General features: G+C 42.3%; 1 protein-coding gene across 2 annotated transcripts in view; it reads left to right on the top strand.

Annotated features, from left to right (window-relative positions):
- Positions 1 to 8,027: 8,027 nt before the first annotated feature.
- Positions 8,028 to 16,151, top strand: part of BACH1 (BTB domain and CNC homolog 1) — a 29,388-nt gene continuing 21,264 nt past the window's right edge. Inside the window, exon 1 of one of the 2 annotated variants that reach the window (XM_080376554.1) lies at positions 8,028 to 8,165. The gene's annotated coding sequence lies outside the window, so the exon portion shown is untranslated. Of the gene's footprint in view, positions 8,166 to 8,749; positions 8,906 to 16,151 lie in introns of those variants that run through there. The other variant, XM_080376553.1, reaches the window with a different exon arrangement.

Below are 16,151 nucleotides of genomic sequence, written 5' to 3'. Positions count from 1 at the left end.
TGAGTGGCCAGTCACTTGAGAACAGGAGGAAATCCAGATAGACACAGCAGACGGGTGAAGATTGGCTCCCTCCTCTTACTGGATCACCACAGTGACAAACAAACTAGTAATCACTCCGGTTTCTCAATTGAGATTCCAACTTTAATGAGTTGCAGAAACTGAACAGCTTCTTTTGTGGGGCGTTTGATATGCAGTTCTAAACAAGCAGGCACTGAATCAATTTTTCCTCTGTTAGGACAAACGGGAAAGTGTACAACCTTAGAAAAATAAATACCCTTTCCAGAAAGCTGTAACATTAGAGTTAGTATGTCAAACAGTCAAACTATCATCCTGGAAATCGTTGTGTGATCAATACAGAAGCAATAAGTTTCAGTAAGAACCTTATGCTGTGAAATTAAAACCTACCCAAATATTTGAATGTATGGTATTCTTTCCTAATTTTGGTATGCTTTCCAGCCTTAGCCAGGTCTTCAAATACCTCAGTCACTTTTGCAATCATCCTGTGTAGCAAAAGCAGGCTGGGTGATCATCAAGAACCTATTTAAGCAAAAGAGTAGCTTAATTAGGTACCTTCAAAAAAATACGTTATACCATGCTGCAAAAAGCCTCTACTTTATGCCACTGTCAGCCACCTCCAAAAGCAAATGCAATTTCATTGTTCACTGTTCTGGTCCTGCTATACTTACAGTAGCCTTCAGACAGCCTAAGTGCAAGTCCTTCAGAAGCCTTCTACCAAAACATTTTAAAATGAATCCTTCTTCAGGCATTAGACTCAAAAGGCAAATATGCTTATATATACTGGAATGACAATTCATTTCCATAATTTCTGTCAGAGAGCTTGCAATGTTTCTGTCTAATGCCAGAAAACCTAGCCTTTTGAATCATTTAACCAGTGTTTTTGTTGTTCATCTGTCTGTCTTCGTTGCGTCTGACCTCTGGGATGATTGTAATAGAAAAAACATTCAGCTTTTCTTTCCTTTCTTCACTATGACTCAACATCCTTCTCCTCTCAGGGGTATGACTACAGTTCTTAGGGAGTCAGTCCAAAGTTTCAGTGTTTCAAGTATGGCACAGATTTATGAATCTGCATGTGTGTGAGAGAGAGGCCACTTCTTTCCCACTTTTAAGGGTCTCACCCACAAATACTTTTGTCCTTTAAGAGAACTCAGGGTACCTCCTTCCACGGGTATAAGGAACGCTCCCAAGGGTTTTCATCTGTGGCAGGGTGGGGAGGGTTTGCACTTTACTAGAAGAGCAACAGACCAGTACTCCAGATAGCCCTGATAACGTAGCACTAATGAGCAGACTCCTCAGTTACAGCAGTTTAGAGTGAAAGCAAGAGAAAAGCCCAGAACCAGACACACATGGGAATAACGGACTACCAGATCTTAGTCCTCCTAAAGTGAGCACGTGCCATCCCAAGTTGCTAATTCAAGAGACTGTCAATAGACTATAATATAAATTAAAGAAAACAGAGTGGCTCTTCCTTCCTTAGTCCAGCAAAGGCTGTTTTCTGAAGAGATGGCTCTCTTCCCCCAGCATGACCCTTTCGTAGGGGAAGGGCACACAGAGACGGTGGAGTTTGCTGTGCATTTAGTTTGTGGCCCTGTGAATCCTCAGCCCTCCAAGCATGAGGTGTCTCACCAGGTCTCCCCTCCATTTCCCCAGAACCTCGGTGCCTCCATGAGTCTATGTGCAGCTGGCTGAACACTAGGCTTCTGCTGGTTTCAGGCTTAGTGGTTTTCTGCTGCGGAGAGCTAATTCGTCTAAAGCCCACACAGCTGCAATCCCACAGCAGTACTTAGGACTGCACACACTCATCGAGCCCTGGATGACATACACTGGCTTTCCCACATACGCTGAGGTTTTCTCCCAGGCTTCAAAAGAGCCACTGTGTGACAATGCCTGGGCTGGACAGTCTGGCTGCAATGAATTCACCTCACATCCTGAGCAATCCTGGTGTCTTCCCAGATCCCTCAGATCAGGCATTGCTGATTGCAAAATTACAGTCATTAACAGTTTTACACCCGGTTTCCAGGAAAGGAAATCCATTTTTCACAAATAAATTGTTTTCCTCTTTCAAGCTAAGTACTCGGATAGTTTTTTTCAGCTGTCCTGCTGCATTTCTCATTCTTTGGTCTTTTCATACACCTTCCCCAGCCTATCTAAGCAGACCTCTTATTTTCCACTTTAAAATCTGTTTCCCACCTTTTTGCCATTGTCTATACACAGTTCATAACCCTTCTCGCAAAATAATAAAAAATAATAGCTCAATCTTTTCAAGAAAAAAAATTCCCATTTTTTTCCCCCCATTGAAATATTACTGTTTAATTTCAGGTTGCTGTTTTAAAAATAATACCTGGGGAAAAAAAAGCAGCTTTAACTGAGAGGCTAGTTTTCATTTTCAAGATGCTTTGCTGAGAATTTGGACCAAATTAGCTTTAGATTTAAGATAATAACTTTTATAATTGAATTTTAAAAGACAGTTTACTAGAATAGGATTTACTTCTAGATGAAAAGCACTTTTTCTTTATTTTTATAAACAGGGAATTTAAAAATATTTTCCTGTGATTAACAGTATGCTTTCCCAGAACGAACAAAAGACTTTTGTAAGCAAGAAACCACAAACAATAACCACGTGTGTTCCTAAGAACAGTACCACACACATACAGCAACAGACAGTATGGAAATAAATTCTAAAAGAATGTATTTAATGACTTCAAAAACCATTTTAAAATAAGAGTCAGATTTTCAGCTTGTACATATTGACATAGCCCAGTGGTTTCAGTCACTTAGATACATCACATGACATAGTAGCTCCCTGATAGCTTGATTTACAGATAGAAAATGTTATCTAAGTTTAGATTAAACCACAGCTTTTGTGTTTACAAGTTCACAGGAGGGAGTGGTTTGGTTTTCATTTACCAGAGTGTAAATGGACTAGTCTCCTATAGCCTACAGAAGTCATATCTGACGTGGATGTGCGTACAACAGGGTCTTCAGCCTCTGCTCAGTGAAGCCAGGGTGGCACTTTCCACCAGGTGACTCCTGACACAGCTCGTGGTGTCGACGAGCGCAGGAGTACACCAGAAGCAGGCCACGAGCTCTATCCGTTGTTCCAGAGGCCAGACCAGTCCCAGCTGGGATTTTGTCCCACTCTATCTGCCACTGCTGCATGCATGTCTTGCAGATGTGCAAGACGTGCTGTATATATGCAAAGAAAATCTGTGGCTCCAGGGAAATACTGGAATTACTGCACGTGCATGAATGTAAAGCGCTGCTTACACCGCTATGGCCAGTGCTTCCAGGAAAGCATCAGACATACTCCATATATGCAGTGCATTCAATCTATGCATGTAAACCTGGTGCTTCTAGGACAACAGTATGTCTATTACACCTGATTTACTGCAGTAATCTGCACGCTCATTTGGTTGACAACCAGAAATGCTGGATTCTTACGTATGCATAGTCAGTTTGGTACAGTGTAGATAAGGGACCAAAGACAGAAACCCTCTCCTGACACTGAGGCAGGTGTCCTGCTCAGCCAGACAAAATTGGACATTTCCAGATGAAAGGAAGATGGGCCTTTAGCAACTATTTTTCTCAGTGACCCCACAACACTTTTGCTCTAAAGGATTCTGACCCCCACATCCCGCAGAAGTATGGGAGCACAGGTTCAATCAATGTGCAGTCCTCTGGGAGTTATGCCTCTAGCCCAACCCAGTTATCCACACTTTTGCCACAGACACAGGCATGAGACAGGCATCTCCAAAAGGAGTTTCATCACACCTGTCTCAGACATCTGCCATAGGAAGGGAAGAATTACCCCATGGAGATGCCTATCTAGTTCCATTGAGTGCATGGCAGCCTAGATAAGTAGCTTAGACTAGAGAGCTAAATTTTAGATGGATAAAGACAGGTGAGATGAATCTCATCTTTAGCATATAGATATGAGATATGTTGCAATTTACCGCTGGAGAATTCATTAGCCAAGTTTCTATGGTACGAAACCAGCTTCAGCACAGGAATAGAGAAGAAAGGCAGAAAAAAATCACACATATTATTGAAGATGGCCTAAATATTCCTTATTTTAAGCTGTGCCCTTTAGTCAACACAACTAACCTCCAGAGATTAGGTCACTTTCAACTCTCTGGGCCATTACCATAGACTAGCCAGAGCTCAGTGAAACTGAGCCACAAACTAGTGCTAGCTGAGGCTGGTGCATCCAGTGCGCACACCACTAGCAAAGCCACAACTATAGCCAGGCTTCACAGGGAAATAACAGCATTTGATATAATGGGACTTAAAATCTCATGAATGTTGTCAATTTATCAGAAAAAAATACCTATTGCAAAAAAAAAAGGACATTTTTCTTTGTTTTCCTCTTACTGTTCTTATTTGCTTTCATCTTGCTAATTATGTGAGCATTTATCATCTGTTTTTATATTGTTTTATCTTTAAAATATTCATTATTCATCTGCAGGAAGATGTACTTCCTCGTTTTTCAGCTTAGCTTCCAGATCTCCTTTTTGTTGGTTTTACTTCTCCTTTTTAGGGAAAAAATGGACTTTTTTATTTTTCCTCTCTCCAGTTGTGTCTAATTTCAACGAGGAAAGTACTTACTCAGTTCTTTGGTCTGACTATGAGTGAGAAGCAAGCTGTTACGCCATAATTTCATTCCCTACTGTGTGGGAAGTCAGCATTGCGTCATCCCTCGCATCAACAAGAGATGAAGACCCTTTCTTGGTAAGCTCCTTTTGTTTTGATATTCTTTTCTCTTCTGCTCCCCTCTCTTCCCTACAAAAATCTTAAGTGTAAGAGCAGAACCCCCACACACCTTTTAGTCTTAGTGGTAGGTGTTTTATGTTTTCTGCTTATGCTTAAACATCGAGAACATCCTGTATTTCTGCAACTCAATTTTTACTGTACTAGGGGATTGGGGATTAGCAACATGCATTAGAGCATGACAACTACAAGTCACAGAAAACATAAAGAACAACCGCAGAAACTTTGATTCAGAACACATTAAGAATTGGTAGTACCCAAATCTCAAGCAAAAAGGTACTATCTGGATATCATTATCAAACAGCTGTTCTTAAATTTATTTGCCAACAAATTGCTTACGTTATTTTGTAATGAAGCTCTGGTTGTATTGGTGAATACATTGACCAATGAATAACTAAAAAAATTAAATGTTGCCTTCTTAACATTTAAGGTAAAAGGCAGTTATCAAACAGTCATTGAAGGTAAATCTGTATTAGCCTCTGTCAAAACTGAAAGCCTCAGAATTTTGTTCAATATACTCTTCATATGAATGGCAGAGAGAACCACACCCTCCCTCCATCATGTGCAATTTTGCTGATTCCTGCTGAGATTAAAAACATCTCAGCTGCTCATTTTATAACATAGCTGTATTTAGCAAATTTGGGCCATCAATAATTCCTTGCTTAATCAAAACTGCGGAGTGTATAAACACAGTAATAACAGTTGTGTTACATACAAAGAAAACTGTTAGAGGGGTCATTTTGATTTACAAAGCACTGGACATAACTTGTTCCTTTAGCAGAAATACACATGAACAGATTCATCAGAGAATTCCCAAGGGAAAGGGGGTAGTGGAGAGGCAATCTTTCCTCTCCACAGTGGATTCTTCTCACCTCAAAGGCATCATACCATCTCAGAGAATGCACACAAGATCCGTGTGTAAAATGAACATGTAACAACCACAAGTGTATGTATTTTTAAATTAATAAGTGAATATCCAGATTTGCTCTTAATTCAGCAAATATTTTTGAATCTTCCATTTCTTGCCTAATCCCATCTTTTACACTGCTGTTGCTCTTTATACTCTTTCAGTACCTCTTGATTTGATGTCTCCTCTTTGCTTCACTAGCTCCAGCATGGCATAGGTGCAACATTTTTGTCCTGGCTGTTAGCGTGGATGATTATATTGGTATATAATCCTGATTATATTGGTATATAATCCTCTTTGCTGCAGGCCTTTCAGAGAAAGAGTTGCTTGACTAATCTCAGGTACAGCCAACACAGTAGATTGTTTGCTTCATTGATGTTGCTTTTATTTGTTTTGCATGATTGTCACATTAAAAGACAACTGTTACTCGGCTGTATTAGCTCACAATAAAGACGCTTAAGAATCCAGGCACACGTAAGAGTAAAATGAACAGTGTGTTGCTTTGGAAGACAACTGCAGTTTACATGCCAGGCCTACAGCAGGTGTAATAAAAAGACAAGATTTTCACCTGGTGCAAATCTAGACAAGGCATTAACATCTCTCTTGAATGTTATCGACAGAGGAAAAGACAGCTTTCTTTTATCAGACTTTTCCATCTGCACACACAATTTTCACTATAAATTCTCAGAGCCAGGAGCAACTGGGAACCCTCAAGTAAGTAATCTGGAGCTGCTGCTTGGGGTATGGTTGCACATCTGCTTTTACAGTGCTTTGGGTTGTCATTTTTAGTTTGGGTGCTAATGAAGAATGTCCGATTAAAGAAATGGAGACAAAGAAATAGTAACAAAATGCACCTTACAAAATCGAGCCTAAAGGATTAGAAATGATCCAAAGAAAAGTGAAGCCTGCCTGTGAAATGCAGCCACACCCCACTTAAAAAAAAATCCCATTCAGAACCGTCTTTTCAGCTAGCAAACAAATCAATAAAGCAGCAGGGATTTCCTGTCTGTTATCAGTTTTAATCTGGTATAATGACTTTTGAAGAAAGCTATTGAAAAGTTCCTTTCTCTTTTTCTGTGAAAACGAAACTGGTTCACTGGGTGGGGGTGGAATCAGTTCTAGATCCCTCAGACCTCCTGCCTGTGTATTTTCTAACGGGCTTGCCACTGAAAGTAAATAAAAGAAGAATTTCATTACCATTACCATTGTAATGGCAATAACTCTGTAGGAAAGAGTATTAATAATACATGTAAGAGTAAAGTAATATATAAAAGTATGTTTTTAAGAAAAACATTCCATGCTTTTCCACCATAAGCATTCTTCCCCGTGGTTTCATCTGTTTCTGAATTATGCAAGGACAGTCATTACACTCAAACGTGAGGGGAACTCCCTCCCCTTTTATACACATCTGTCATTACTAAATATTACCAGCAAGATCTTTGCTCACCTTCCCCAAAAATTCTCAGGCAGGCTAAAATGAAGTTTAAAATGTCTACTGTAAAAACAGCTCAGCAAAGTTACGTGACACTTAAATACAGCGTAAGACAGATTGTATATTGCTCATCTGCTTTTATTTTATATGAGGCATAAATGCAATTTCATAATTAAAATGTAAATAAAATGGTTAAACTTTGTCAAAATGTCAGAGCAATGAAATTTCCATTAGTATTCTTGGCAGTGCACCTTTTGCCATCATTAATGTTTTATTCAGGATATATACCGCTTCTGGAGGGAGGTTGCCTTCAGTGGTGTCCTTGAATAAACAGGTCCATGGGAGTTTACTCTCCCCCTGATTTGGCCAACAGAGATTTTTTTTCCTTTAAATACAGAAAAGAATAGAGGGTGGGGTTTTTTTTCCATCTTTCAATCAGTTTCCCTTTGCATTGCCTTCAAGATGACACTGCATAGAACAAAGCTGCTTGCTCTCTGGCTGTTTTTAGCAGAAGGAAAGACCTTACTGCTACTCAACGTTCCTTAGCAGGACACAGTATCTACCAGAGCCTAAAAATACGGAAAATTCTCTGGTCCTGGACAGGATAACACATAGCAGCAGTTTCTAAGTCATCCTGTCAGACTGAATTTGTACCTGTAGATGACACACACAAAAATACTTGTTGGGACCTGAAAACAGTACACAAGCCACATACACACAGCACTGGACACCCTGATCTGCCTTTCAATTGGGATACTAGCTCAAACGTAACACCACACCATTTTCAGTTCTACCACCGGTGTGTCTGTTGTTAGCTGAAGGCTATCTCCTCACCACAGCTTGCTCCACTGTATTTTTTTGCCTTACTGGACATCTTATCTCCTCTTAGGCAGCACAGCCTGGTAGCTGGCTGACAAATCAAACGCAGAACGAGGACAAGGTCTGTCAGCGGGTCCCGCTGACAGCAAATCACTCTCACATCAACGCGGTTTGAGCTTCTGGAAAGCATTCTGGACCACAGGACGTAAGCCCAGCGACCCAGTTAAGTTATACCCGCAAAACCTCCCTCAGGATGGCACCTTTACAAAACGTTAGATGAACATTTCCTGGCACAAACGTGTCACTAATCGCGTTACTGTCAAGCCTATTAACTGCTGGCACCTCCCAGCACAGGCCTCGAGCCGCGTGTCCAGCAGCGCAAGAGTCTGACACCAGCAAAACACATACAGCCCGTCCCGCCCCGCCGTCCCCCCGCGGCGGCCACACCGGGCGGCGGTTGCGGGGCCTCGGGCGACGCCGCGCCGCGACCAGCGCTTCCCACCCGGCCACGGCTGCCCGCCCGCGGAGCCCCTTCCCCTCAGAGAGGCGGCGAACAGCCCGCCCCGCGCCCAGGCCACCCCCCGCGGCCGCCACGGCTGCTCACACTGCCCCGGCGGGCGGACAGGCCGCCGGCCGAGCCGCAGGCGGGCAGCAGGGCCCAGCGCGACCCCCGGGAGCGGCGGCCGGCGGGGTGCCGGCGGCGCGCATGCGCACGGCCCAGCGGCGTGGGCGGCTGCGCGTCGGTGGGGAGCGCCGCGTCCAATCAGCGGGCGGGGTGTGCGCGGGGGGCAGGGGCGGCGGGCGGGTCATGTTGTTGGGAGTCACCTGACCGCCCGCGCCGCAGTCGGGCCGCAGGCTGTGCCAGGGGCGGCCGGGCCGGGGGGAGCCGCGGGAGGACGGGGCTGAGGCGGTGACAGCGCTGCCCAGCGGCCCCGCGCGGAGGAGCGGCAGCAGGCGCTGAGGTGAGCCGAGCCGACTGAACCGAACCGAACCGGCCGCCGTCGGGAGCAGGCACTGAAGCGAGTGGTGGTGGTGGTTGGGTGAGGGCAACACCATTCGGGCGGGGGGGTGGAGGAGGCTGAGGCGCGTTCACGGCGTAGAGAGCCGCTCCTCCACCCCACCCCCCTCCGCGGCCGGCGAGGTGTCCCGTCCCGCCGCGGCGTGGGCGGGCGCTGTCGGACCCCGGGCGGGGGCGGCGGGGGGGCTACTGCGCTCGTGGGGCCTCCGGGCCGGCGCAGGGCGGGGGCGGAGCCCCCCCCCCCCTCCTCCTCGGTGCCGCGCTGCCCCCCTTCGCCCGGGGCGCCGCCGCGGGGCCAGTCGTTACTCTGCCTCTCGTCTCCGCTTCCCGCGGCTGCCCCGCGCGCTCCGGTGACACGGCCGTGCCTCCCCCCCCGGCGGGGCAGCGCGGCCCGGCTGGCGGTGCGGCGTCACTCCGCCGCGCCCGCGGGGACCCGCAGCCGGTGCGTTCGGTGCTCGCTGGTCTCCGCGGGAGCGGGGGGAGGTGGGTTCTGGGTGGTAACCGGGGAGGTGCGGATCCTGTCCGCCGTGTGCTGTGCGGCGGGTGCGCGGCAGCTCCGGGGCGTGCTGGAGCGGCAGCTTTTCTGTCAAATTGTATTTGCACTCTTCCATTTTAGTATGGCAACGTAACAGCGATCCCACGATCCCAGATTCATATACAGATGGGCCCTCTAAATGCTTGTTGAGTTAAGAAAGGAAAAAGCACACGTTCTAGCAGTAAAGGAAGAGTAAAGGTAACCGTGTGTACAGTTTCATCATGTGGTAACTTCTGACAGACATCAGTTTGAGGCACTACAACAAGGCGCTTCTAGTGTGTGAAAAACATTTGACTAGTAACGAAATAATTGTAGTCTAGAGGCACTGTAAATTAAAGTTACACAGCACTCTGAATACTCTAGTAATACGGTCAGTTCTTTAATCTCAAATATTATGCCACACTGAAGAGAAAACAAAGGAGTATGTTCCTGTCAACCATGGTGAGTTCCAAAGAAAGCAACTAAGATATTCCCAGTCATATTTTGTGGTTTATGAGTTTAACTTTAAAGGTTACTGAAATGGCATAATTACTCTTGGTTGTCCTAACCCGTGTGAGTAAGCCTGTGTGGATGTTAACAAAAAGTGAGGCCTAAAAGTGGCAAATTTGCAGAGAGAAACAGTTGTTGCTGAAAACAATATCCATATTGTATGCTTTGGCGGAAGGGCTTCCTTTCAGCTAACTCCACTGAATCCCTTAGTATTTGGACTTGTTTAGAAGTAATTCTAAAGTACATTTCCCAGTTTAGTCTAAAAAAGAACCTCCTCTTGTTGGCCTCGTCCATCTTGTGAAATGAACAGAAGCACAGTAAGTGGGGTGTTTGGTAAGTTGGCTTCGTTAGCACACTCCTGACTAACTGGAATGCTCAAGTGGAGGTTTAACTTCCATCTACTGTATTTTGGAGTGTGTTATACTAAAAAAATCTGCAAGATCTTGGTGTGCTAAATATTTATTTGCTTTTAGTAGGTTCAAAAATCCTTATGCTAAGGATATTTTGAACAGTAATGAACTTATGTTAGTGTAAGGCTTGTCTAGTATTAAAACCCATACCCCTTGCCTGATCATTTGGATCAGGTGGCATTCTCATTGGGTGTAGAGTGGGCATGCCTTTGCACATGAGTTGTGTGAGTCCCAAATAAGTTTGCTCTACGTTTTAGGGAAAGATAACTGGTCTCCTTGTCATGTCATTCCCCCCCTGCCCTCCCCCCTTTCCCACTTCTCTGAGATGAGAAGAGGTGTTAATATAAATTCTTCGTAGATGTCCTTTTAATTATAGACCTGTCTTTCCCCCTGCACTAGGCATGCTAGTGTGAGGCGGGAGGAGAGGTGCGTTAGTCAAAGGATTCATGTTTATGTTTGAGTGCGGGTGTTGTAGTTGTCCCTTAGAATTTGACCACTGAAAGTTTCATGGGGGAGGTTTAGGGGTAGAAAAAACCTTAGTGGTATTTATAGTGCAAGTCCTGTTTATATGCACTCCTTAGTTAAACCATAGGTGACATGTTAGTCAATGCAAAAATGTGGGTAGGACCAAAACTTTGAGTGAGCAAAAAATAACTGCTGAAACAGCCATTAAGTTGTATGAATTCACTGTAGTATGACCACAGTGGGGATAATGTATGAAGAGCCCACCTGCAGCTTTCCCTGCCCCCCACCTCCAGTTCAGAGGTTAGCAGTGTGGAGAGGGGAAAAAAAACACCCCAGCCAAACCAGAAAGGCTCATTTTGCTGTAACAACACATAGGCTGCGTCACAAAAGTAACTCCATCTCCAGCAGTATGCTGTATTTTTTGGTTAAGGCCCTTTTCAGGGTGAAAGTAAGTCTTGTTTTTGTTAAGTCCTATGAAGGGAAGCCCTAGTATTTTGTATAAATGTTGGTTAGCAGGTCACAGTAAGGCTCAGCTACTGAAGCTTTAAAAAAGAGGGGGGCTCTATGAAGGGCAAATTGACTTTAGAAGCATTGGTGAAATACAAATAAATTGAGTTTAATCATTAGATATACATTGGAGAGCAGAAGAGGTAGCCTTAGGGTATCAGTCACTCAAAATGTCTTTAAATGAGAGCTTGTGTCTTAAATTAATCTTTAGAATCATATTAAGATAATTTGTTTGTGAATAACTTCATTTGAACTGTCAAGATAATGTTTGTAGGTGTTTGTCTGGATTCCAGTGTTGACCCGTTGACTAATACTTTGATAAGTAAATCGGTAGTGTCTGTTTTCCCTGTTTACACTTATTTTAGGGTTAGTATTGTATATGGTACCATCCCAAAAATACTTAGTTATTAGCTCAGCTAGTAAGGCCGTGTCTTTTAATATTGTGTGTCAGATAGGAAATGGTCTACAGTTTCCTGATGCAGAAAGTGAAACACAGCTTTATGTGATTTGGTGGAGGTCTTTACTAGAATTACCATTTGAAGTCTGGTAGTCTGCATCTTTTTTTTTTTTTTTTTTTTTCTTATTATATAAATACTGCTAGTTCTGATGAACCTGTTTTCATAGTGTGAAGTTCTTTCTGACTTGGATCTAAAATATTCATAGAATTTTGTTTGTTCTGCATACTGTGAAGAACAGTTGTGTAAACAAATCGGAGTTAAAAAGGTAGTACCAGAAACAAGATTATGAATATAATTTCCTGCAAGAATTTCCTTTGACTTGCGATGTATTTGCTTCTCAGTTCTTTCAGGTGGTTTCTTCTGTCTTTGAGTTAGATACATTAGAACCTCAGATGGTTAATTTATTATAAATTCATTTGTTATAAACATTTTGACATATTTGTGAATGGATTCTGGCAGTCATTAAAATAATTCATGTGGTTTAACTGTGGCAGAGTAGAATATGTAGCTATAAATGCAAAGGTGTTTGTCCTTTAAGTAAAGATGAGGGTTGACAGTAGATGTTAGTTGAGTGTGCTTTATGTTATGCCAGTCAACCCCTTATACTAAGTGAATATTTTATTATCTAACCTAGCTCTTAAAACAAACAAACAAAAAAACAACCCACACCCACACCAGTTTCTACTAGTATTTTTTTTTTTGGCATTGTGTTTGTGCGGGTTTGGTTTTTTGTTGTTGTTACGTGTTTTGGGGTTTTTCTTTTTAGGTGAACCATGCCTCTAAGAAGTCTGTCCATTGTTGTAATCTTCTCAAAGTTAATTCTGAATACCAGCAGAATCGAAGGGTTACAAGTGATGGGAATTTGCTGTAAAGGAGTCTCTGAAATACCTTCAGTCCCATTTCATTTTTTAGCTGTGCAACAAACCAAGTCCCACAACATGATTTTTACCCCTGATCCAAAAGTTAAGCAATTAGTGTTGTAAAAAGTAATGGTGAACAGCAAAGTAGTAACATTTTTTTCTGGCTTTGGTATGGGCTGCTTTGTATCATCTTCTGATGGAAACGATTCAAACCTCTGCTCTGTGGAATATTTCTATGTTTACATGGTATCAATCCTTTGTTTTTTTCCTTTCCCACCTTCTGGATCCTTGTGACTACTAGGAATCTCAGGTTCCACCCCTCCACTGCTCTCCTTTGAGCTCCGAGTTCTCATATAACTTGCAAATATTAAAAAAAAAATGAATATTCAGGCTTTAAACCTGGAAAAACAAATTAAGACTCTCAGCGCAGACTTAAAACTTGCCAGACTTCCCGTGATTCTTTTTAATTCTCACTTGTGACTTGAAAAGAGTCCAAATGCTGTGGTAAGAATTATGTTGCAGAAATACAGCCGAATACTTTTTTAAAAGCTCATCTATGTAATTAAGCTGTGAGCAATATCATCCTGGTGTTTAGACTAATAAAGAATACACTCTAGAATTTTAATTATGAATGTGCTAATCATCTGAAGATGAGACCTACTTTTTTCTAGTGGTGAAAGCATTGTCCTTAAGAAGCAAAGCTTACTTTTTGGTTTTTTAATCAGTTTTTTCTTTTAAAGTCATTTTGAACTGAAGATGGGGAAGCAATAAACATGAACACTAAAATGCTTGTTCATTCCTTGTCAGCATAACGTGAATCAGCAGCTATTAGCTGCTGTAGGCGTTCATCTGTAACATAACTTTATTTCCTTAAAAGGAGAGGTAGCCAGGGGCAAGGACATAGATGTCACACTTGAGAAAAAAGCCTTTGCAGTGTATTTTGAATAAACTGTCTTGTAGCCAAACTGTCTTGTTTTAGCAGTAGTAAATGATAGCTGTCGTCCCTTTGTACTTTACAGCTGTGGATGACAGAATTTTTTTGTAGGATAAAGTAAATGTAAATCTCCACCCTGAGGGAACTGGGGGAGATAAGTGACCTGCTGGAAGTTACTCAGTAGATCAGCGTAGGAGTCAGAAGTAGTACCCAGAGTTTTTCTACAAACTGTTTTTTTTCTTTTTTGGCAGGGTCTACAATGCCTTTTTTCCAACTGCTCAGGAATTCAAAGTCTCTAAAGAGTACAGATATGATACAAGCATTGTGATAGCTGAGCAGACCTTTATTGTGTGCTTGGTTGATCTTGCTAGATATACCATGATGGTGATCACAACTGAATTTGCATTGGTTGTGCATCCAAGTTCACCCAGCTCAGACAGCAGTGACAGCAAAGGTGTCACACCTGGGTTCTGCAGCTACTGAAGGAAAGCTTCACTGTCTGCTTTCTCTTATTTCAAGAACTTTACCTGTGTACAACTGCCAGTTACTGTGATTACTAGAGAGGATTGATATCCAGTGTGGTGTTAGCGGATGGTTCTTCACTAAGTAAAGACAAAGGAATACTTTTTTAGTAAACTGGGTAACTCGTGGGCTGGATCATTTACAGGAAATGCATGGTAGCTGAAGGTTAGAAAAAAACCCAACACCCATACATGTAGACTGTGTTGATTGTGATGGTAGAGCAACATAATTGATATCTAGGTCTAGAAATAAAAGGTTAGCTCTTCTCTTTAGGAGTATCTGAAATGGATTTATGGACTGATGGAAAATAAGTAAGAGGCTGTTGCTCTTAAAGAGAAAGCACTGAATTGATAGGATCTAACTCCTGTAGCTCCTGTATTTTTTTCTTGGCTCTTGCTGCTGTTATTGTGATCTTAATAGAGCTTAAGACAGAAGAACCACAGGTCAGTTTGTTATGGTTTATTGCCCTGCTTGCTTTTAAGTGTATTGTAGGTGATGGTAACAAAGTACAGTCCTGTGTTTCACTTGACAGTGAGTCTTTCACAGACAGTCATTAGGTTTGGATGCTAGACTGGAGAGAATCCAAGTATCTGTGGGTTCCCATTGTATCTTGGTGACCATTAGATAGTGGATTTTCTTTTTCAGGTCCGTAGATTTACCACCAAGTGTTTAAATTGTAAGTTTGGCAAATCAGCTATATCTTTCCTGAAAATGTAAGCCTTAAAGTAGGAAAGGCGTGACCATTGTTGATTTCCATGTATTTCTGTGCTCTGATTTGGTATTTTTAAAGACATGCTAAACATTCAAACTCGGAATGTTCAAAAAGTATTTTGGTAAACGTGTACACAAATCATAGGTATATCATAATGTAAATAGAAGAAGTAATGGCAGTGATTTGCACTCTGGAACCTGTATCTCAGTTTTAAGGGTCATTTTAGCGTTCTTTGGCTGTTTGACTTATAGTGTCTCAGAGCCTATGGAGCTCATTTCTGAGACTCACTCATTCTTTCTAGTTGTGAATTTTCTTCTAACACCACCACTGGATCTTTCCAGCATCAGCTGGTCCAATGTTCAAAAAGCTATTTAGCTGTAAAGCGTGCCTCTCTGTATGTTGAAATATAACCCTTTTCAGTTTTTGTGGTGTTTGAGTATAAAGTAAAGGACACTGAATTAACTTCTGATAGCTGTCTTATTGTTGTCTGAGTTAATTCTGTAGTAAAATTCCTGGCAGCTGTCATAACAGCTGGAGGTATCTGCCTGCCTATTTTTGTCATCTTTGTTCAGAAAGAATGGTGCAAGTATACAACTAACCAGCTATAGGCATACAGAATTGGTGTTAACTGTCTCTTAAAGTGCTGAAAAGCTTAGTTGTAAACAATATGGCATTTTGGGGGATTTTGTAACATTGATGCAAAATGCAGGATACTGTTTAAATCCTCATTTCTGCTTGGATGAAGTTCTTAATTCACTGCATTGCATATTAGTATGCTTTATTTAGTCACTTTGGTTGATTTTTATGATCCTGTATGTTTGACATTCATTATTAATAAAACATTTTGGACAGTGCGTTCATGTTCTAGAAATTCTCTACAGAAAAGCTGGAATTTTTTCCTAGTTGTCCAGTGGGAATCTGGGTAAGTGGCAGTGACATGGGATAATTGCTGCTGATTTTAATATTTGCAGTGAGCTGATGGGTGGTACAGTTGCTTCGTTGTACCAAGGTTTTGAATGTTGTCTTAACATCTGCATCTTATTGCTATTGCTTTTGGTTTGCCATGTAACTTTCCCCTTTGAATGGGATTTCTGTTAATCAGCTTTTTGCAACCACAAAGGACTTAATCATTATGGCACATGGTGAAGTTTGGGCTCAACAACAAGAAAAGGCAGATGCTCATATTGAGTGTTGTATGTCAGTATGCTCAAGACTGTTTTACTGTCCTTTGCATAATGGGGAAAACTGCTCCTCAGCATTAAATACTTGAGACGGTGGTACTGCGTCAAATCCTGACT

This window comes from Falco punctatus, assembly GCF_963210335.1.
Source record: "Falco punctatus genome assembly, chromosome: 2".
NCBI lineage: Eukaryota > Metazoa > Chordata > Aves > Falconiformes > Falconidae > Falco > Falco punctatus.
The sequence above is the reverse complement of the archived record's forward strand: the minus strand, read 5'-3'. Positions and strand labels throughout refer to the sequence as shown.